This window comes from Daktulosphaira vitifoliae, unplaced genomic scaffold (genome assembly GCF_025091365.1).
Source record: "Daktulosphaira vitifoliae isolate Bord-2020 unplaced genomic scaffold, ASM2509136v1 Scaffold_4, whole genome shotgun sequence".
In the NCBI taxonomy this organism is placed as follows: domain Eukaryota; kingdom Metazoa; phylum Arthropoda; class Insecta; order Hemiptera; family Phylloxeridae; genus Daktulosphaira; species Daktulosphaira vitifoliae.
This window is the reverse complement of record NW_026099575.1, coordinates 3993642-4015360: the sequence shown is the minus strand read 5'-3', so window position 1 is coordinate 4015360 and position 21719 is coordinate 3993642.

The window sequence follows — 21719 nt, the reverse complement described above, 5'->3', positions numbered from 1 at the left end:
CAAATGATATCATTTTTTATATTAGATTTATTATTGGTTTGAATTTGCACAGATGTTAATGTTTTCAACTAGTGTTAAAACTTAATATCGTGGTAATAACATCAATTCAGGCATTAAAAAAATTATCATTGCATAAAATTTTTAAATTTTGCTACTTGAATAGTCAAATTCGCTCTCAATATGTTACCTTATACAGTTTTAATGCTATGTTTTTTACTCTTTTCAAAATGTGGATTTATCTTTTGCGATGATTCTGATGAACAATTGCTTAATATCATTCAAAATATTGATAAACTCAATGTCGGATACGGTAACACGGAATTAATACAGCCTGAATTATTAAATGAACTTCCTTTTAATGAAAAAGTTCAACATTTTCATATGATTTGTAAAGAGATTCAATGTAGTTACATATTTAGTGCAAGAAATTACATGAGTCTAACAAAAAGTTTATTGGAAAATCGTAAATTGGCAGTATCAGTAAACGCAAATAATGATCAATCAATTTCGTTTGTTAAGATAGCCACTCTCATGCTTTCTAATGTCCATAATGTACCAGCAATGGGTTCCCTAAAAAATCTATTGTGGATTTTTCTCTTGTATGAACACATAGCCGATAAACATATTAAATCCGCCATGAAAAGCAATGATGATGATGAAGATTTATGGCCCATTTACGAATCAATAGTGTTGTCTATTCATACAGCAGTTGACCATTTGCTAGAAGAGTTCATGGAAACAGATCAGTGTGTAATGTTTCACAATAAAATACAACCAGTAGAATATTACCCGGAAAATATATTATTAGAATTAATTAACTCTAATTATCAAATGACCTTGAATCAATTAGAAAACAATCATAAGCTTGGCTTAAGTACAGACGGCGAAGAAAAGTATTCAAGAAAAGTGCTTCATCTAAATTATATGTTCGCTAGTATTCTTGGGACGTTAGCTAGTAGACGAATGTTTAAAGTATTTTATGGACAAGAAAGTTCAGAAACAATTTTTGGCTATTTGCATCAGCAATACCAAAAGGGTTCAAACTCAGTACCTAACACCACATTAAGTGAACAAATTAAAAGTTTGAGTGTTTTTCATAATGATTTTATTGAACTTTCCAAACTTATGGTAATTAGAACAGTCTGGAACTACCTAAAAACTGTTGCTGCAATGTCTATGTTAAATGGTCCAATAGTTCTTTATTTAATGTACAACATTAAAAAATACAATCATGAAATAATTAGTCACCTTAAAGACTTTACTGAATTTTTTAGTTTCACAGAAGACATAGGAATAAAAAAAGCATTATCGAGATTACAGCGACCAATTAAGATTTTAAGTTGTGGAAGTATTGACGATGAAAAAGATATTACGAGTGCAATAAATGACATTATTTCAAATTTGTCTTTTAAAGAAATTATGAAACCAATGGTAATGGGAGAAGAGCAAAAACAAAATATTCAATATCAAGTGGAAATGTCTCGAAGAAATTTAACAAAAGAATTCAAAGAAAATATGATCACGTGGAATATAGTTTGCATTAAAAATCTAGTAGACAATGCTAAAGAAGCTTTTGAAGGCAAATTTAATTTGGACGTACTTCGTTCTTTTGCCCAGATTCAAAATTCACATGTATATAAACGCCTGTCACAATTGGAATAAGTTTGTGACAAAGATAGCTTGTACTCATAATTTGTAAGTTTTAATATATAATTCACTTAATGTTTTGTATACTGTAGTATAATCATTAAAACATGTACTAAATATACACACATACACACACACACATATATATATATATATATATATATATATATATATATGAATAAAGCAAAAATCATCTAAGGAATGTTCCCATTTAGAGTATTCAAAATTTATGAATACGTATTTCAAACCAGTCCCTTACAATTCATTAATAACGCATATACCCAAGTTTCTACCACAAATAATTATATAGCATCTATAGAATTTCACTAGAGATTTACATGACTTACTCTCTCCAGAATATAAAAAAGCCATTTTTTCCCTAAAATAAGGGATTTTGTGATACTCTTGGTCAATATTCTCTTACATGGAATCTGCGTCAGTAAAAGTAAATATTCTGTTTCTACAATTTGGTTCTTTCATATTACCCTAAATGGTGAACATTATTTTTAGATAATTTACAATATTTTACGCAATATAGTCTTATTTATTTTTACTTTAACCTAAACGTCCTTATAAAAAATGAATATTGTTTTATTATATTTAATGATTTCAAATATTTTTGTGTCCTTCATTTCTGGACAGCCTTAAATGTGCCGAACAGAGTAAAAAAACGTAATATTATAATTAATGTTAATTAATATAGAAGTAGTAATCTACGCCGGTGTACACGTCATTTTTACGACTAGGTCCGACCTTTTTGGTAACATATAAGTTGTTGGGGTAAAGAGTAATACTGGAAACACAATGTGTGCTTCAATTATACTATATTTTGAAGAGTACTTTCTCCATTGACAAGCCAGTTCTCGTAGAGCTAGTAGTCTGCATATAGATCATAACTAATTATATATAGAACGATAGGAAACTGTATCTTGGAAGTATCCTCTACAACTACACGATCAGTCATAAAGCTAGGCAAAAGGTCCTACCTTTTTTATAACGTATAAGCATTTGGCGTAATGAATATCAAGAGGTATAATGTAATAAAATTTATGTTATAAAATATATATTAATGAGGTTAACTGTGTCCACACCAGCTAAGACTTAACGTTGAGAAACGCTGGGCCGCCACAGTATTGTTGATTATATTTTGAATATAAATAAACATATTCTTACATTTTTATTTTGACAAGTTCAAAGTGAGTTTTAAGAATATCGATATCGATTATAGAGAATTTATCGTAAATATTATTGGTAATAATCTATTATAATATGAAAAGAGTTTGAAAAGTATAAAAAGAATAATATATCATAATAGAGAATCCTTTTAAGTGCATATTTTATGTACGACGTATATTGCCAAGGTAATGAAAACGCGTATTGAGGATTATGATCTAATATCATAACATCTAAATGATGTTTATGATGACTGTTATATATATTTTGGGCTTTGCCTGTATAAAATGTTATAAATAAATAAATATATACAGAGTGTTCAGTAAGTCAGGAAACGGGTATCTATTGTTCTCATTGTTACAAACAATGAGAACAATAGAAACCCGTTTCCTGACTTACTGAACACCCTGTATATATATATATCTAATTAATCCAAATTAACGTAAGACTCTACAAAATATCGTTAACACTGAATCAAGAAGTTACTAAAAGATAATTTGAAAGGTAAGTGCAAATATTTATTTACATTTTTTACTTCTTAAAAATTCACATAATAAACAAGAATAAAAAGAGATAAGATAGGGATACATTTATTTAAGTTCTTTAAATATTCTTTTTATTTTTTGTTCATTACATTTCGTTAAAATTTAATTTAGTACAAATAGAATATTAATACAATATTTAAACTCGATTATCTCAAAAAAAGATTTTTGAGTTATTACACTAACATATTGATGTTGTGTGATATTTTATATCATATTATCCAATTAAACGAACTTAATAGTTAAAAATTATAGATTTAATACCGTAAATTTTGTATATTTAAAATATACTAAATAAATACTTTAATATTTAACTAACATCAGAAGATGGAATTTTTATAATTTACATTTAATGTAATAAATAAATTTTAATTAGTCATTAAATAATTAAGGATTTTATGAAAAAGTATAATAAATACAATATAAAAGAAACAAAAAAATGATTATTTGATTATAAGTGATTTATCAAAAAAGACCGGATTAGCAGCAAAAATGTTTAATATTTATAACGCATATTTTATTTCAAACCAACTACTAATATTTTACATAAATGATTTTTCATTGAATTTTTTTTTAATGGTATTACTCTATAGTGATAATATAACTGAATCTGAACAAATTAACATTGTATTAATCACATAACTTCATGGGATATTTTTATGTTGTTTAACTAAAATTAAAACAAAACTAAACTTAACTTAATAATAATTTAAAACTTTTTAAATACAATATTATCAAAAAATCAGATTTGAATTCAGCCATTTTAAAAACATAAAAGTGGACTTTTTTAGCTTCGATGCAAAGCTTGAATTTGAGAAGGTGTAAATGTTGTAATGGTGAGCGTTTTTTATGTCGGTCTACAAAAATTATTAGTCTCACTAGACTGATTTTAATGATCAATACGTTAAAAGAACTTGATTACAATTTAATTGAAATCATCATTCAAATCGAAGATTAAAAAAAGACCTCAATTTTAAACATTTAAAAAAATATCTCAAAATTACGCTGTATTAAAAAACAGTATTTTCAAAAAAATAAAAATTCTGCACTTAAAAATTGCTATACTTTTTTTTTGAAATACTGATTCTCACGAAAGTTAAAAAAAATAAACTAGAGACCATGAGATTTTTTTTGGTATGCTTTGTATAAAAATTTATTTTTATACAAATTGTATACAAATTTTTCATTTGTATACAAATGGAAAACTTAAAAATAGGAAGGGTTTGGATAAGAACAACCAAGTATAAAAAAAAAAAATTTTCAACTCGATTTTTAAAATTGTTTCAGAAGGTTTGGCAACTTTTAACGTATATCAAATCAAAGCTTTTCAGAAATCTTATAATATTTAAAAAATATATTATCCGACAATTGTTCTTCTATAAGAAATCAGCCGTCAAAGTAAAACAATCTAATATATATATGTTTATATTTTCTAAAGAATGTTGAAAAACACAGCGGTAAGAAATGTATTTCATGAATTGCATATTCCCAAATGATAGTAATTGATTGTTAGCAGAAGTTTATAGGTTAAACGATTACAGAAATATTGAAACATAGCAATTTTAAATTAAAAAATATACAAATTATTGTAAAATTTAACAGATTCGCATCGAGGTGTTTTTTTATGATAGTAATGTTAAACATTGTGAGATATCATATATACTTGTCCTAACTTATTGCTGAAAATAAAATTTGATCAGGTTATTTTGGTTTTGAAACACTATATATCCCTTTATGTCACGCTTATTTGATTTTATGCTAATTATTGGAGATCCATATCCCTAAGACCCCGACCTAAATAGTTTTCTTAACGTTATTACAGAGTCATATAACGTGAATTTATTCTGTTTTAATACGTTGACTGCCATGAGAATCGTTTCAACGCCTCAGTAGAATTTTTAAGTGAGCCATGAGGGGTCATTTAGTCCTTCACTGTTATGATATCTTGGAAGACTCAAGGGGTCAAGTAGCCTCACAGTTACCGTCTAAATACCGTATCATATTATTTTCTGTTATCAGTTTATTAAAATGATTCTATCAGCATTTAAATATTTACATATAGGTGACACACCAAAACAGACGTGGCAGTGAATGTTTTAATGTTATATTAATAAAATGAAACAAGTAAAAATAAAAAATCTTGATTATATCAATTATACATAAATTACAGCTCAACCAATTACAATCCAAATTCCGAGTATTTCATTGCCATCTATTGCAGAATATAAGAAGGTTAAACTTACTCTACCGTTAGATAGCGCAGTTGTATTTTATTATTTATTAATTGTAACGCATGTAATTAATAAAAGAAACATACTTTACAAAAAATAAGTTGAATATTTAGATTACAAATTTTAATAATTCATAATAACTAATACCATTTTTATTAATGAAAAGTAGCTTAATATGCAACTTGAAGGAAATTACAAAGCACATTTTCATTTAAGATTGGGCTAGTCAGTAATGCTTTCTGATTTGTAAAATTAATTTGGATGTAAAAACATCACGGCAAGTTATAATTAATATCAAGTTTAGATAGTTAACTCAGTTAGTTAATATTAAAAGTTACAGGTCATGTTAAAAAATATTTGACTAAATTTAAACTATTTGACTTCAATTAGCCAGTAGACATTTTTGTTATTATTTAAATAATTATATCTTAGTCCATGGTGGTTATAATATGTCTTTTAACTCTCATTATTATCTATTTTTTTAGTCAGGGTTGTACTATGAGAGTAGCCAGTTGGGTTTTGAACAATATATATGTTGTGAGATATAACTATTATTATATGACCAGCTGTAATAACAGAATTATAATCAACTTTCATGGTGTTGGCCAATTCTTTTTGTAAATTAGTTATAACATTCAACCCAGCTTTGTTATGTTGCCTTGGCAAATAATGGGAATTTGTCAACTTATGGTTAGCTGTAAATGTTGTCAAAAGTCTATGAAACTGTAAGATGACAATTTTTAAATGTATAGTATTAAATATTTAAACTCTATTGGTTTTATAAAAGTATGATCTTAAGCTATTAAGATCAAACTATATCATGACTAAATCAAATCATAACTACTAGATAGATAATATAGATACATTAGTCCCTCATTCGAGTTGTTTATTTAAAGAAAAAGGAATTTGGACAATTTATCATCAATGTACATGCACATTGATAAAATATTTAATAATGCTTATCATGAATTAAAAAAACTAAAAAATAATGACATGAAATTTATAATGAAGAACAATACTAAATAATTTAATTTGAACATTTTTCCAACACAGAAAAATCAACTTATATATTTAGGAAAACTGTACATAAAGTTAGTTTATTGTATTCGAATTTTTTTGTGTTTTTTTTTTTACAACTGTACACTTATAATTTTAAATCCTTTTTCAAAGCAACAATTGGACTTACATATACTAGAAATTGTGTGAGATAGTAAGACTAAATAATTATTAATTAAAAAGGTTTACAGTATTATTAATACGGATTGTTGAATATATTGGGAAACGACCAATTCAATACTATTTATTAAAATATGCAACAACTAGGTCCAACTTTTTCAGAAAATAATTTTTTGTTATAAATGTGTTGAACTTTTCGTGGATTGTGGTATTGCTTGAACATTTTTCGGATGTATCCAGTTGCATATCTCATTGCAGAATCCATCTTCAGAGCGATAATTACAGGCTCGTGGTTGTAACTACACTTAAACGTCAGCTCATAACTAACAATGTGGATACATTCGTAAACTTGTCGAGCAAATTTTTTGTTAATTTTAAATAAATATGATTTCTACATAAATAATGAGAATATTATTCCTGTTATTTTCGAAAATAATTAATATTTTACCATGTCTTTAAATAATAAAATTATTTGTATAATTGTGTAAATATGGTTAAAATTATAATTCACTAAGTGAAAATTTTATCAAATGCTGCATTACATTTTGACTAAATCTTTTTTAATATGTTTAAAGTGACACGAACATTAAAAAAATTATTGGCAGACTTATAAAGAAAAAATCAAAAATTTATACAAAAACATACATAAAACCTTTTAAATTTTATACTGGAAAATTTTTTTATTATTATTTTAGTTTTTGAAAATGACGAGATGTTGAACGTCATATAATCTCAAATATATATATATTTTAATTTTAAATGTTTTTTTAAGATTATTTAGTTAAATGATTATTTAATAGAATTTTTAATTGCTGTAATTTAGCTTGTAATACTTTTTACAAAAATAATTGAAATATTTAATTTTAAAACTTAAATTAAAATACAGTCGAACCTGGTTAAATAAAAATAAAAGAAAACAACAAATAATAACTCCAGATCACAAATAATTCCGGCAGTTGTTTTTCCTAAATAGGACGTTTCTAATAAATTCTATGTATCTGTATTTTTTTAAGAACGTAAAATATAAAATTTACTTTACTTTTAGCGATGCACTTATAATTATTGATACTAACAAATTCGAAACTATATTATTTACAAAAATAATTTTTGAAAAAAAATATACGTTATGAATATAAATAGGTAGACTTTTAGCTTCGATGCGAAGCTGAGAAGGTATTGGTTTTACTAAGATGTATTTATTTATTTATTTTTTTTTTGTGTCTGTTACCACTTTTTCTCAGCTCTCACCGAACCGATTTCTTTCAATGATATGTCAAAAGATCACAAATCGTATCTAGTCGAAGACATTACCCTCAAAAATTGAAAAAATCTCCCTCGTTCCGTAAATGGGGGAAACCTCAAAAAAATTACAAATTTAAAAATCGTTTATTTTCGAATTTTTTCAATTTTTTTTACTTAAAAATGCCATAACTTTTTTAAAAATGAACATATCAATATAATTTTTTTTTATATAGATGCATGATATCATTAAATTTCATTTGATATATTTTATTTGTATATCTGACCCTTTACCTGCCCGCAAGGGGGGATTTAAAATGACAACTTTTTCACAAAAAATTAATTTTTTCAACTTGACTTTTGAAAATGTTCTGGAAAGTCTAACACTTTTATATATATCTTAAATTAAAGCTAATGTAATGTACTTTATTATGCAAAAAAAAAATTTCGTACTGTATTTTGTCTTCACGGTGAAAATGGCTACCGAATGCTATTATTGTGTGAAAATTCTCGATTTTATTTTTAACATTATAATGCTATAACTTATTGAAAAGTGTATGGATCAATACAATTTTTTTATGAGAAATAATGTTTTTTAATAATCCATTTTTCATTCGACATACTTTATCTTAATCAAGATATTAATAAGGAACTAGCAGATCATGTAGCTTNTTAATCAGGATATTAATAAGGAACTAGCAGTTTATGAAGCTTTTGGAATAATCCACCAATTTTTTAAAATTAAACACTATCTAAAGATTTGCATCGAAGCGTTTTTTTTTTATAGTGATTTTAATCACTGTCAGATATCATTATACTTGATCCAACTATGCCACGTCACCACTGTGCTGGGTTTTTTTTTATTATATTGATTTTATTTACCTCACAATTCTTTTTTTAAATACATTTTATACAAGTCAAAAATTTCTCTTACCACATAATATAATTTGAGTTTTTAAATACTTTTAGGGATCGCAAAATTATACTTTTGCGACTTTATAATTTTATCAGTAGTTGCAAGTTGATTAGTGTTGCGGGGACTCGTGAGGGGTAGGTGGCACGTTGCTCAGTCCACTTATATAAGTACCATCCGCTCCTCTCTCCAATTGAATCTGACAAAAAAATTATGTCTATAAGAAATAATAATTAATATTGTTAAACATCTGGGTTGAGTGTTAACATTTTTCAAATAATATTATTTAACGAAAATCGTTTATATCGATTTCAGATTTTGTTTTAATATCATAATATTATGTTTATTGTTATTTCATAGTTAATTGTGACCCAGAAAATTTTATCGAGCAAAATAAAAATCCAAAAAAGAATTTGCTAAAGATTATAATTTGTTTTTTATTCTACACTTCGTTTACACACTTTTGAATTTAAATTTTTGTAAAAGTTACTCTGCTTAAAAAGTTTGAATGTCTCATAAATGGATCTAAATAGTTTCTAAAAATAATAATAAGATAATTTTATTTATTTTTTGCAATAAAAAAAAGCAGATATAATTAATTCTATAAACTATATTTTAGTATATGATCAATAATTAATAGTAATATAATAAGAATAGTGAAACAGACATACAAAAAAAAAAAAAAACTGTAGCACTGTGGGGTCGTGGCATAGTTAGGACAAGTATTGATGATATCTGACAGTAAATAAAATCACTATCATAAGATACGCTTCGATGCAAATCTGTAAATATTGTATAATAACAAAAAATTGGTAGATTATTCCAAAAGCAAAATTATTAATTCGGTGAGAGCTTAGAAAAAGTAGTGACAGACATAAAAAAAATAAACACATCATAGTAAAATTAATACCTTCTCAGCCTGCTTTTTTAGTTTCATAACCATCAAGAGGACTAATTTTAATCATTAAATTGTTGCCCCCCTCACATGTAAAAATTAGTATTGGCGTCCCTGAACGCGACCCCTAACGTTCTCTTATTACGTCACTAATAATAACAATATCAAATATTAATCAATATCTGATTAAGTTATAACATTTTTTAGTTCATTACTATTTTGAAAAAGCGACGCAAGTATTTCAGTGGTGTACTTAATTTACCAGGTGTGCACATTTCTAATTTTGTTGATTTATAAGGATCATACTAACAAAAAATATACAAGACTATGTGTCTTATGTCATTTTTTTATTATTATTATTATTATTTACATAATTGTAAGTAAAAATAATAATTTATTTAGTTTTTAAATTTGATGAAGGATATGCTGTAAAATATTAGCTTACTTTTACTGTATTAAATTAGAATTTACATTTTACTTTACAATCATTACCTTTATAATTAAAAATATATTCACTACTAATATAGTATGAATTGACTTTCCGTAAATTCACTTTTATTGTTTTTAGAACAATTAAATTAGAATAGGCTGATGTGTTCTTTTGCGAGGGTACGAATCTGAATGAATGAATTTCAAATGTACCACCACTACTGTTTTTCCAGTCTATTACAGAATATTGTTTTACTAAGTTTGACTACAATACGCTGGTATTTAGATTCTGAGCGTATGGTCGCGGCTACTTTAGTCATCGTCTCGCGTTGATCTTGAAATAGCGTCGGCATTCCGTGCCAAGAAACACCTTCTCCATTCTTTCTGTCTGTATTTTCACCACGTCGCATCAGACTTAACCCTTTGACCCTCTCCTTCTTTCGTGGTACCCCGTCCCTGGCGTTCCTCCGTACCCGAAGAGTCAATGCTCCAAGAGTCCGTTGTCGTCGACGTTTATTGACTGCGTGTCGTTCTACACACTTACAAACGCTCACAGACGTGCACTAGTTTCCTACAAAAATATTTGACGACCCCAAATTTAGATTTTAGTCTATATTACCATTCATGCGATGATTAACTGGTATAGAACAGTATCTGTCATATAATTCATATCGTGTCATAACATTTATTATATCACTTGGTGTATGCCAATAAATAAAACTTTATTGTACGGTAGTTATTTAATAGCCTTTTCCAGTCGCTTTACAGAATTTCAATAGTGGTGGTATTTGAATAACATGTTTAGTTTGACTCCGATTATTAACATAGTGCAATAACAATTTATAGAAGATAGTTTACAAAATACATTGTCAATTTTATCTTTTGTAGACACTAATCTATTTTGTAATGGAATTGTTTTTTGACACTTGGTCCTATGTTAAGTAAAATAAAGTGGCGTCAGTTATTCGCAGTTAAACTACAGAACATATAAATGATATGATCAAATGAAAAACATTTTAAAGAATGTTCAAAATGATATTCGCTACGGACTTGTTTAAAAGCTCTCTACTTCCAGTTAATGTATTTTAAGCTCTTTTAAATTTAATTTATGATAAAATCACAAGTTATTTAAAAAATTTTTATCTTCATAATTCATTTCATAAAATTAATCAACATAATGGCTTCGTATAAAGCCTCTGAGATAATTTAGTGAATATTAAACGTACTACACAATGTGAATTTTCAAAAATATAGAGTTTGGAGATTTTTTTATAATAGACCAGTGCATTATTAAGTATATTGTTTACAAAAAATAATTATAAGTGACAGAGTTCACTTCCTCGTGTAATGGGTCAGATCACAAGTTGCGTTTGGATTTAATCCAAAAATATTTTATTACCGTCTAGTTCTTTTTATAATACTTCATATGCTCGAGATCACTTGCTTTTGCAGTTACTATAATATTATTGGTTTCATAGTATTAAAAATAGGGTTCTCTGTTTTTCCTGCAAATAGACAAACGATGTTGCAACATACTTGAAAGTTTTATACAAATTTGGAGTTATTAATTACTATAGACTTTATATCATTTTAAGTGAATACTGCTTGACACTAAAAGAGAGGTGAAATTTGTTGTTTTATCAAAGTTAAAAAACTCACAAACCATGCCGATAACAAAAAAATTATTTTTTTGATACATAACATGGTCGTTAAACCCCATAAAAATACTTCGCTCCAACTGCACTATTTTTAGTACCGGTATTATTACTGTTATTACTTTGTTAATTACATTATTGTTGTAAAATATGTCACTACAGACTATGGCGTGCGGTTTTAAGTCTATTTATAGTCTCTCAAACCTCGTGTATACACATATTATAGACTATGTCATTCGGTAGTTCTCTGAAAGACAGTCGACCTAAGATCACACAAGTTTTGTGTAAATACACAACATGAATATGTTCTCTTTTAGTGTACAATTCATTAATTTAAGTTAGTATCCTATCCGAACTGATATAACCGAATATGTCTAATTGAGTGCTTTATCGTGGCTATTGTTATATTAATTTTTAAATTATATTAATTCATTTATACTTTACTGTAAACAACGGTAGCAAATATTTTATAAATAATTCTATGAAAACATTGTTAAACAGAATTCACTACGGCAAAATTATTATTTTCTACTGCGACGGAAAAAATAAATCAAAATTAATTTGCGGATATATTAACATTGTCTACAGTAGATTATGTTTAACTCAATTTCTAATGTTAATTATAAAGCTGAAGTATGTATTAGGCGCTTTTGGGACAGTAAAAAATATACATTGGTGATCTCAATTTTCACTCGTAACTTTTGAATTTGTTTTGTTTTTATATCTAAAAACAATAAGGTACTCAATAAACTTGAGTAAACTAAACTTATTATTACTTCTTACGATTAAAAAAATTAATCTAATTACAATTAGCAAACAAGTATAACTTTCAAACTTTAAGGCCAGTAGTAAGATTATTAAATTTTAAATAATATTAGCCACACAATAATTTTTACTATAAAAATTATTATTATTCGCACCACGAATTCATGAAGATGGAACTACGAGTTTATATCAATGATACTCTAAACAGGTAACGGTTTTTTATGAAAATTTAGTACCAGGAAATGTATCTCATGTGCAGGTGTCTGAAGATGTACAGTATCTTGCTAGGGAATTTCAAATAGACACTATTATTATTCAGTTAAACAAATGGAATAATTATGTTGCCAGACGGTGATTCTGATATTACTAAAATTTTGACTGTCGTGCAGATATATTATCTAGTTCTTTTTATTTAATCTTTAAAAATTTTAGAATTCTTCATATGTATAAATTTTCTTATTTATGAGCACTATAATTTATTTCAAGTACGACATTTAAAAATAATTGTAAAATTTAATCGATTAGACAAACTTTTATTATCATTTTAGTATTGCACGTGGTATAATAGGAATTTTTTAATAAAAGCATTAAGAATCCTACAAAGAGTATCATAAGTCTATTTTATTTATGACTGTAATATATCATAATAAATATGTAATGTAATCGTAGTTAAGATGCTATAATTTAAAAAAAAAAGCAGAATATATATTATTTTTGTCTCTCTTGTTCTATATTGTAGACTATGGTTGAGTATATTTTTGTGAAAATTTATTATCTTAAATCCATAAATTTTCCGTCTTCGCTAATATGAAATTGCGTTTTGTCTGGTAAAAACTTGACTTGAGTTATTTTAGAGCGAATAGATGTATCTTTCGTGCAATTTGTTTCTTATAAATTATAACATAAAACTCATATAATGGCTACTTTGATTCATTTTTGTAATTTACTCGCGTTGGCGGATTCGCGCATACATTGTGTATTATAAGGACCAGACATTAATCTTTTAAAGAACTATCAAAAGTATTTATTTTACTATTCCCGAAATTTCAACGCTTTAGCTAATATTAAATTATTATTTTTACGATATTTCCATTTTTTTTTTTTATATTATTTAACCATTACACCTTATGAATTGTATAAGAAATAATTAAAACTTAATAGGGCTTATTAAAATGGATCTTTAAAGTAATTTCAAATTTCTATAAAATCCATCGATTTCGTCAGAGAGCGCCAATTAGTAGGCTTGCTGGGTATGCAATCACACTTTTATTTCAATAATTGTTATTTACAATACTCAAACTTATTGAGAGTTTGAATAATTCTCCATATTATGTCCATGTGTGTTACATCAAAAAACTTAAGGAGGTGTCATTTCCAGAGTGTGGAATGAGATTATCTGCTATTGTATCTAAGATTACAGATAAAGTGCACTTAAAAGAGTTAATTTTATTAAAAGCCATATCATAAACATTTAAAATGTAATTGCATTAGATTTTAATATTTTTATTTCACTGAATTAATTATATAGCTGCACAATTACGTATGGAGAACAACATATGTACTTTTTATCGATGTTAATACGATAAATTTTAGTGATGTAACCAAACCCAATCGTTAGCAAGTAAAATCCAATTTAGAATTGATGACACTAAATTTCAGAACAAATTTATATTGCTAATTTAATTGAGCTTTATCGCATCACATTATAATACCAATTGATTAATGATTCTAATTTAAAAAATAATTTTAGTGAATTTCACAACGATATTTTTATTGGAAACTCGCCACTATTTTGACCACATAAATTAATCGATGGTCGGATCATTCACTCATTGCAAATTTATATCTTCCACATCTTATAGAAAAAACTATGATTCGACGCGGGCCGTATAAGATAATACACAAGTAAAATGTACACATTGTTATTAACAACATAACCGATAAATTTCATGGAGCAACACGGATGGTAATATGGTTTGGAAACGTGCGAAGGTTGCAGGAAATCAAGAACTCGCACAATATTATAAATTAAGTCGCCGACAACGTTTCTCATTGATGAAATTTAGGTTTAGGGAAAAATACACCCACCGTGTATCGTGCAGTACGTGATACATACTCACCTCCCACGCACCAAAAACTTCATACTATGCCGCAGCCGATGAAAAAAAGAACCTGTCCGCACTGCCAGCAGGAGGAATAATATTCAGGTACAACAATAATAAAGCGACGATTTTTCCCGAAACATTCCCACCCCCTTTGTCGGTGGACCATATTAAAAGGCCATAGGCGGCACTGGAACTCGACGGACACCTAATCCGGTCGGATGACACTCGAGCACGATTTTTGGAAATATGCGCATCTTCTTCAGTGAGTATTCGTCTGCGGATCTGAGAACGCTAAATAAAATAATAATAACAGCATATTTATAATATGTCACAAGTGTATATATGAGTATAAGGTTTAAAGAATTTCGCCAATTTGGGTGGCGCAGCATCAGTAAATAGTTTTGATCTCTATGGAATTTTTATTTCACCTGCTCCAAAAATAAGTTTGTTTACCCATAGAAGTAAGCTACCCGTGACCGTGAAAATTTGTGAGAAACAGTTGTAATTTTTTAATTGTAATTGCTCTACGACATGTTATTTTAATTGCAATCTGATACAAACGGTTATCGATAACCGTTCAGCGATAACTGTGTGTAGTTTTTATAGTTATTTTCAATTAATTAATTGCATTTATGAAATTAATTTACAATTTAGTATATAAAATGAAAATGGAGATTTTTAAACGAAAAAATAAAACAGAGTTATCTATATCAAAATACAATGTTTGTTTTTTTAAGTCACTACCTTATCAAAAATTTATTTTACCTTTTAGATCTTTAAAACAGAATTATTTAAATTATTAGTGTCTTTGAGCTAATAAACCTTATCGATTATATTCTTATACAATTAGTTTCATTAAAATAGTAACCATCTATTTTTTTTTCAAATTTAAAAAAAATTATTACCTCTTCATAAAAAGCTGATAAAACAATAGAAAAATACAGTTAAGTGATGGTAAAAATATACTTATACCAAATAGTAGTCATATTTTTGTTTAATTTGATTTTGTAAATTCTAAAATAATAGACATATTTACTTACAATAAATTTGCCGCAAAAAATATTATAAAAAATAGTAATATTTTCTCAGCAGTAAATAATTTTCATGTTTGATTTAATAAATATGAGAACAAAACTATAATTATGACGTCAGTGTTTTGAGCACGCGCTTTTCGTTGTTCTAACCTACAAGGTCACGGTTACGTTACGGTGGGATGAGGTTTTTTATTTGCACTGCCTTGCCTAAATGACACGAGCATTTTCATTACAACGAGGAATTGACTGTTAATTGGCAGCTAAGGGGCAGGAGCCTCCGATCTGTGAGGTCTGATAATTACAGGGCATTGGTTGGTTTGCCGCCGCTGAAAAGCTCATTGGGCCTGCGGCTATTTTTTCTCGTTTTTGAACAACGTAAATACAAATATAGGTTTTCCTACTTAATCCCATCAACTAAAAAACGTCTTTTTGTATCATGTCGTCAACGTTCATATAACACTGGTCCTTTGTACTTAGATTACCATAAGCTGTTGTCACATCGTTCAATAGAAGTGAATAAAAGTAATTTATTATGAGCAATTATTTTTTAATACGATAAAAGCCTATGGATATTATTTCAAAGACAATTTTTCGTCCATATATAATACTTAAGACAGTACTCTGGTGCAGCGGTTTCATCAAGTTCGTTCACAATGATTTATCTCGAGTGGCATCTGGAAACCATTATAGTGGCGCTTACACAACGTGCGCTATAGCACATAGAGACACTATTAAACGCGCCATGTTAGTACCCAACTAATTATTCTTTAACCAAATAAAAATTTGAATTTCCAGTAAGTGTTATTTTGTCTATAGACACATTATTCGATCATTAACCAGCGGTGATCATCGTCGATTAAAAAAGCATACACACCATTAATGTGACCCTGAATCGCTAACTTAATTATTATTCGAGTGTCAACAACGGCATCAAGTGTCTGTGCAGACGATTTGCTAATTTCTTTATATAAACATTCGTATTTAGGCGTCTGTTATCATAACGCTTTTATTAGGTGTTGCTTTAAAAATTCCAGAGCTGCCGGACCCTGTCATTAAAATTAATTAAACTACTTGTCACACGATCCAATTGGAGTTAACGACGAAATTATTTTGGAAATATGTTATATGTTTATAGCATTACAATATTATTATTGTTATGACGGTCATGATTATAGCCATTGCCTATAATAACTTATTAATATAATGATATCTTAAGTTAAGTATAATACTATTCATGCCTATTTAATATCTTTTCATTTTTTATGAGTTATGAGATATTGTAGGTAAAATGATATCTTATATAAAAATCAGTTAAAAATTCAATATTAACTCATCCAAATTTTATACAGAGCAATCAGTTTATTATAAACAACTCGATTACTCGCATAATAAATAAAATATTAAAAAGAAAATTTTTTTTAGCTGCATACATTTCTTGATTTATCACCGATTAATCACGATTTATAATTAAATGGTAACATACATATTTAACTAGGTTATAAAATAGAAAATGATAACTAAGAAAATAACTGATTGATAACAACTTTTGGAACCGTAATTCGCAAGTTACTCACATTTTTATAGCACTCTATATATAAATATATGTTTAAACAACTTGTAAATAAAAAAAACCCAGCACAATGGAGACTTGGAATAGTTGGGTCCAGTATAGATGATATCTGACAGTGATTAAAAAAACTATCATAAGAAACGCTTCGATAAAAATCTGTACATAGTGTATAATTACAAAAAATTGGTGGATTATTCCAAAAGCAACATCAGCTTCTATTTTCTTAATTATTTGCTGATTAGTATTTTTTTTAATTTATGAGTATAATATATTAATAAATACTTAGTAATTTATAGTTTTAACTATAGTGGTTTAGCTTGGTATGAAATTGATATTCAATAATTTAATGTTATAAATTTAACGGAAAAATAATAAAAAAATTATAAAATAGTTGCATACTTCGTTACACCTTTAACAATCATCTATAAAAATTGATCCAAAAATTAATGCTGTAAATAATTTAGTGTGAATTGTTCTACAAGAAATTTTCATCAGACACAAAAATATACTTTTTCTAAACATATTTACACTAATTTCAAATCTGCAATTAGATTTTTTCTATCTCTAATTTTTCAGATTATTACTAATTAGTAAAAAACAAATATATATATATGAAGTATAAAAAAATAAATAATTTATATTAAAAATTAATAATATACTAAAACACTTGTCTGATAAAAATATGTCCCATAGGTCTTATTGACACAAATGACTATTCATATATGTATATCATGTTCATTTGGATAACTTTAAGCATTAACAATTGGATAATGCAAGTTTAATAAGCGCTTTAACTTTATATGACACTAAGTAGATTATGTTAGTTATTTAGTTTTGTTCTAATAAATTCACGTTAAATATAGAACTTAATTAATTAATTAGTATTTTTGAAAGGCCTATTTATTTATTTTCACTTAGAGCAATTATAATTCTTAAGTAATTATTTAAGAATTTCGAGTACTTATTACTTCCTTTGATAAGATACAAATTTGATGTAATCTTACATAGTGACCTTATATAAATTTTTTTATTGTAATAAAATGATATCACATTTATTATATCATTTTAATTATTATATATTATTGTTTGTTACAAAAAAATATCACTTAATTATTATTTAAAATACTAAACTAATAACAATTAAAAAAATTAATATATTTCATATTATGTTAAATAAATAACATTTTATTAAGTCTGTTATTCCAAATTATTTAAATTTTCAGTTTAATTAGTACAATTATTTTTTCTATTTCGTTTCGCTACAATTTGTTTCTTTTATGTGACGAGCAGATGAAGCCATCTGAGATGTACTCTTCTCTTTTTTTTAGGAATAGTATTTTCAAACAAAGTAGACTCATAATTAAATTTTAAAAGTTTACCATTATTCACCAAACCTTCAAATGTTTCATTCGTAACATAATATTTAAAAATGCTCATAGATTTTCTACAGAAATATTCTAGCACTTTGTCTTGTGACTTTCATTGAGACAACATCTCTTTCAATGCACTTGATTTCTTCTCAGCTGCTTGGAAATCATTACAGTTCTTGCAATGTCCTGTGCATTTAGTACTTACTTCGACGTTTATCGTATTATGTTTCTTGTTCATTGTGAAAACCTTATAAAAAATCTTCTTTGAGCATTCCATACTGTTATATTGTTTTAATAATTTAATTTAGTAATAAGATACGAGACTTAGCAATGTTTAAGAATTTTTTACTAAAACAAATTTGATATTGTAGCTAGACAACTAAATTAATGAGATACTATATTTATATATAATTATTTTTCAATAAATATATTTCTATCTACTATTTTAATATAAAGAATTTTATAGAAGGGGGAATAATAAATATTGTTGTCTTCCCATTTTATTTATTCCAGATATGCCTCACTAATTCAATAGAAATTAAGGACTCCCTTAATTTCTTGTATGTGTTTTTCGTGTATATCTTTAAACTACTTTGAGGAAATAGTCGCAAAGCATTATATTCAACATTGTGTCCTAATATTTAATAAGATATTATATTTACAAAGAATATAAATGTATAAAAACAATTGAATAAACTTTAAAGTAACTATGAGCTAAAACCTTACGGTATATTTACCAAATATTATATTTTTAAAACGTTAGCACAGTGAGGTCATGGCATAATTGGGATTAGTATAGATGATATCCGGTATTTCCGGAACATTTTCAAAAGTTAAGTTTATTTTTTAAGTAAAAAGTCGCCATTTTGAATCTCCGCCTGTGAGCAAGTAAAAGTTCAGATTTTCAAAAAAAAAAAATAATATACACTAAATAGTAAGTAAATACCTAAGGTATTTATAAAAAAAATTATGCTTTTATTCATCCTTTTTTTAAAAAGTTATATAAATGTCGAAAATTACCAATTTTTAAAATTTTATTTTTTTTGGTGGTATTTCCTCCGTTTACGAGGAACATGGGAATTTTTTTTAATTTATGAGGGTATTGTATTTGACTAGATACCATTTGTGATCTTTTGATTGACTTATCTATGAAAGAAATCCGTCGGTGAGAGTTGAGAAAAAGTGGCGACAGACATAAAAAATAATTATAGTAATGTTAAGATCTTCTTAGCTCGTCATCGAAGCTAAAAAAATTATTTTTTTAATATTGTATTTATCTTGTGATTAATCAAATGGTCAATGAGATAAATTAATCATTCTGTATTTATTTATTTACAATTTATTTTATGTATCATTAAATCTGCTATACAGTAGCGATCAATCAGAAGAATATTTATAGATTGATTAGTTGGTATTATTTATGACTGTTTGAGTATTTCAAAGTACTCATAAAGTAATAGCTTAAATATTTTATCAATAGGCAACAGGTAAGTTTGTTTTAAAGAATTGGTATATAAAATGCGAAGGGTGGTTGCCCTTTAACAATTTTTTGGCTGGTAGAGATGGTTGAGAACGAAGCGTTGTGGGGTATGTAGGCGAACAGACTCATTTATTCAGTCGTATGATCCGCAGACAGACAACCCCAATGGTTTATGTACATACGATAACAGTAATGTATTCTAAGGGTGCAATAAAAATAGCTGACTGAGATTTTGATGGAGACTAGGAAGAGCAGCTTGCGGGGTTGTAGATGGTGAAATGTAAATCGATGGCAGGGTAGTCGAGGAGGTTGTTTGTAAAGCGACTATCAATCTTTGGGGAACGACGGCGCCTCAGTTATATGGCGCCCGACACGTCCACGCCGCTTCCTCTATGAAAGAACTATGGTCAGAGTGAGTTCGATGGCGAGAGGTTTACAAAAGTTGGCAGAGTCAACAGAGCACATCGGGTTTTATCATTATTGATAACACGTTACTATCTATATATGCACGAGACTTTTGTAAACCGTGTTGGACTTTTTATTTTCCATCTTACTACAACAATAATCATTGTAATGATTATTACTAATGCCACCGCGAGCGTTCGCCCCTCTTGATACATTACTACATTATAGTGTTACAAGGTAAAAACAAATATTTTATATCATAAAAGTAACATTCCAAATTTTTTTTTACTACAATATGAATAAGAGAATTGATCCAAAATTAATTTTGATAAAGAATAAAAAAAATCAAATTATTATTAATAGGTTAAAAATAGTATCTATATAAAATTAATTTATATATAATGAATTTTTCATAAAACAAAACTTGATATTTTAGAATTAATTTATAATAGCCACAATTTTGCCATTTATCATACAACATTTTATTTAGAAAATAAAAAGTTACACATAGAAACTTACACGAATAAATGTAATAATACTCACTTAAAAGTTAATAATAATACAGTAAAATTATTGTGTAGTATATCTTTAGTATACTTACAATTTTCTGATTATCCAACAAATTGGGCACTTCTTTAATGGTCATTGTATAATCTATATCGTCATGTTAATGGAATGTCTAAGAATTTAAAAGCGTTGAGAGCTACGATTGCAATAACTTAAACAAGTCAATTCAAAAATGAAAATAGAGGAAATAGAGATTCCTTTACATCAAGTTATATTTCATCACTGATGTGTTATTAATAAACACATTTTATTTATTCTCAGAAGTTTATAAAAACACTGAATAGAAATTTACCACGAAATTAAATGTTTATTATTTAGTTTTTCCATGATTCAAATCAAAGTTAAAGTATCATTAAAAAATGTTTTCTTCGTTTTATTAGAAGTACTTTAAAAATATTATTAACTTTCAATACGACGGTTATTAGATAAACTTAACAAAATAACATATACTTTATGTGTAATGCAAACGTGTAATTCATATTGTATATTTAGAAATTATATTCTAAAATAAAATATTCTTTTA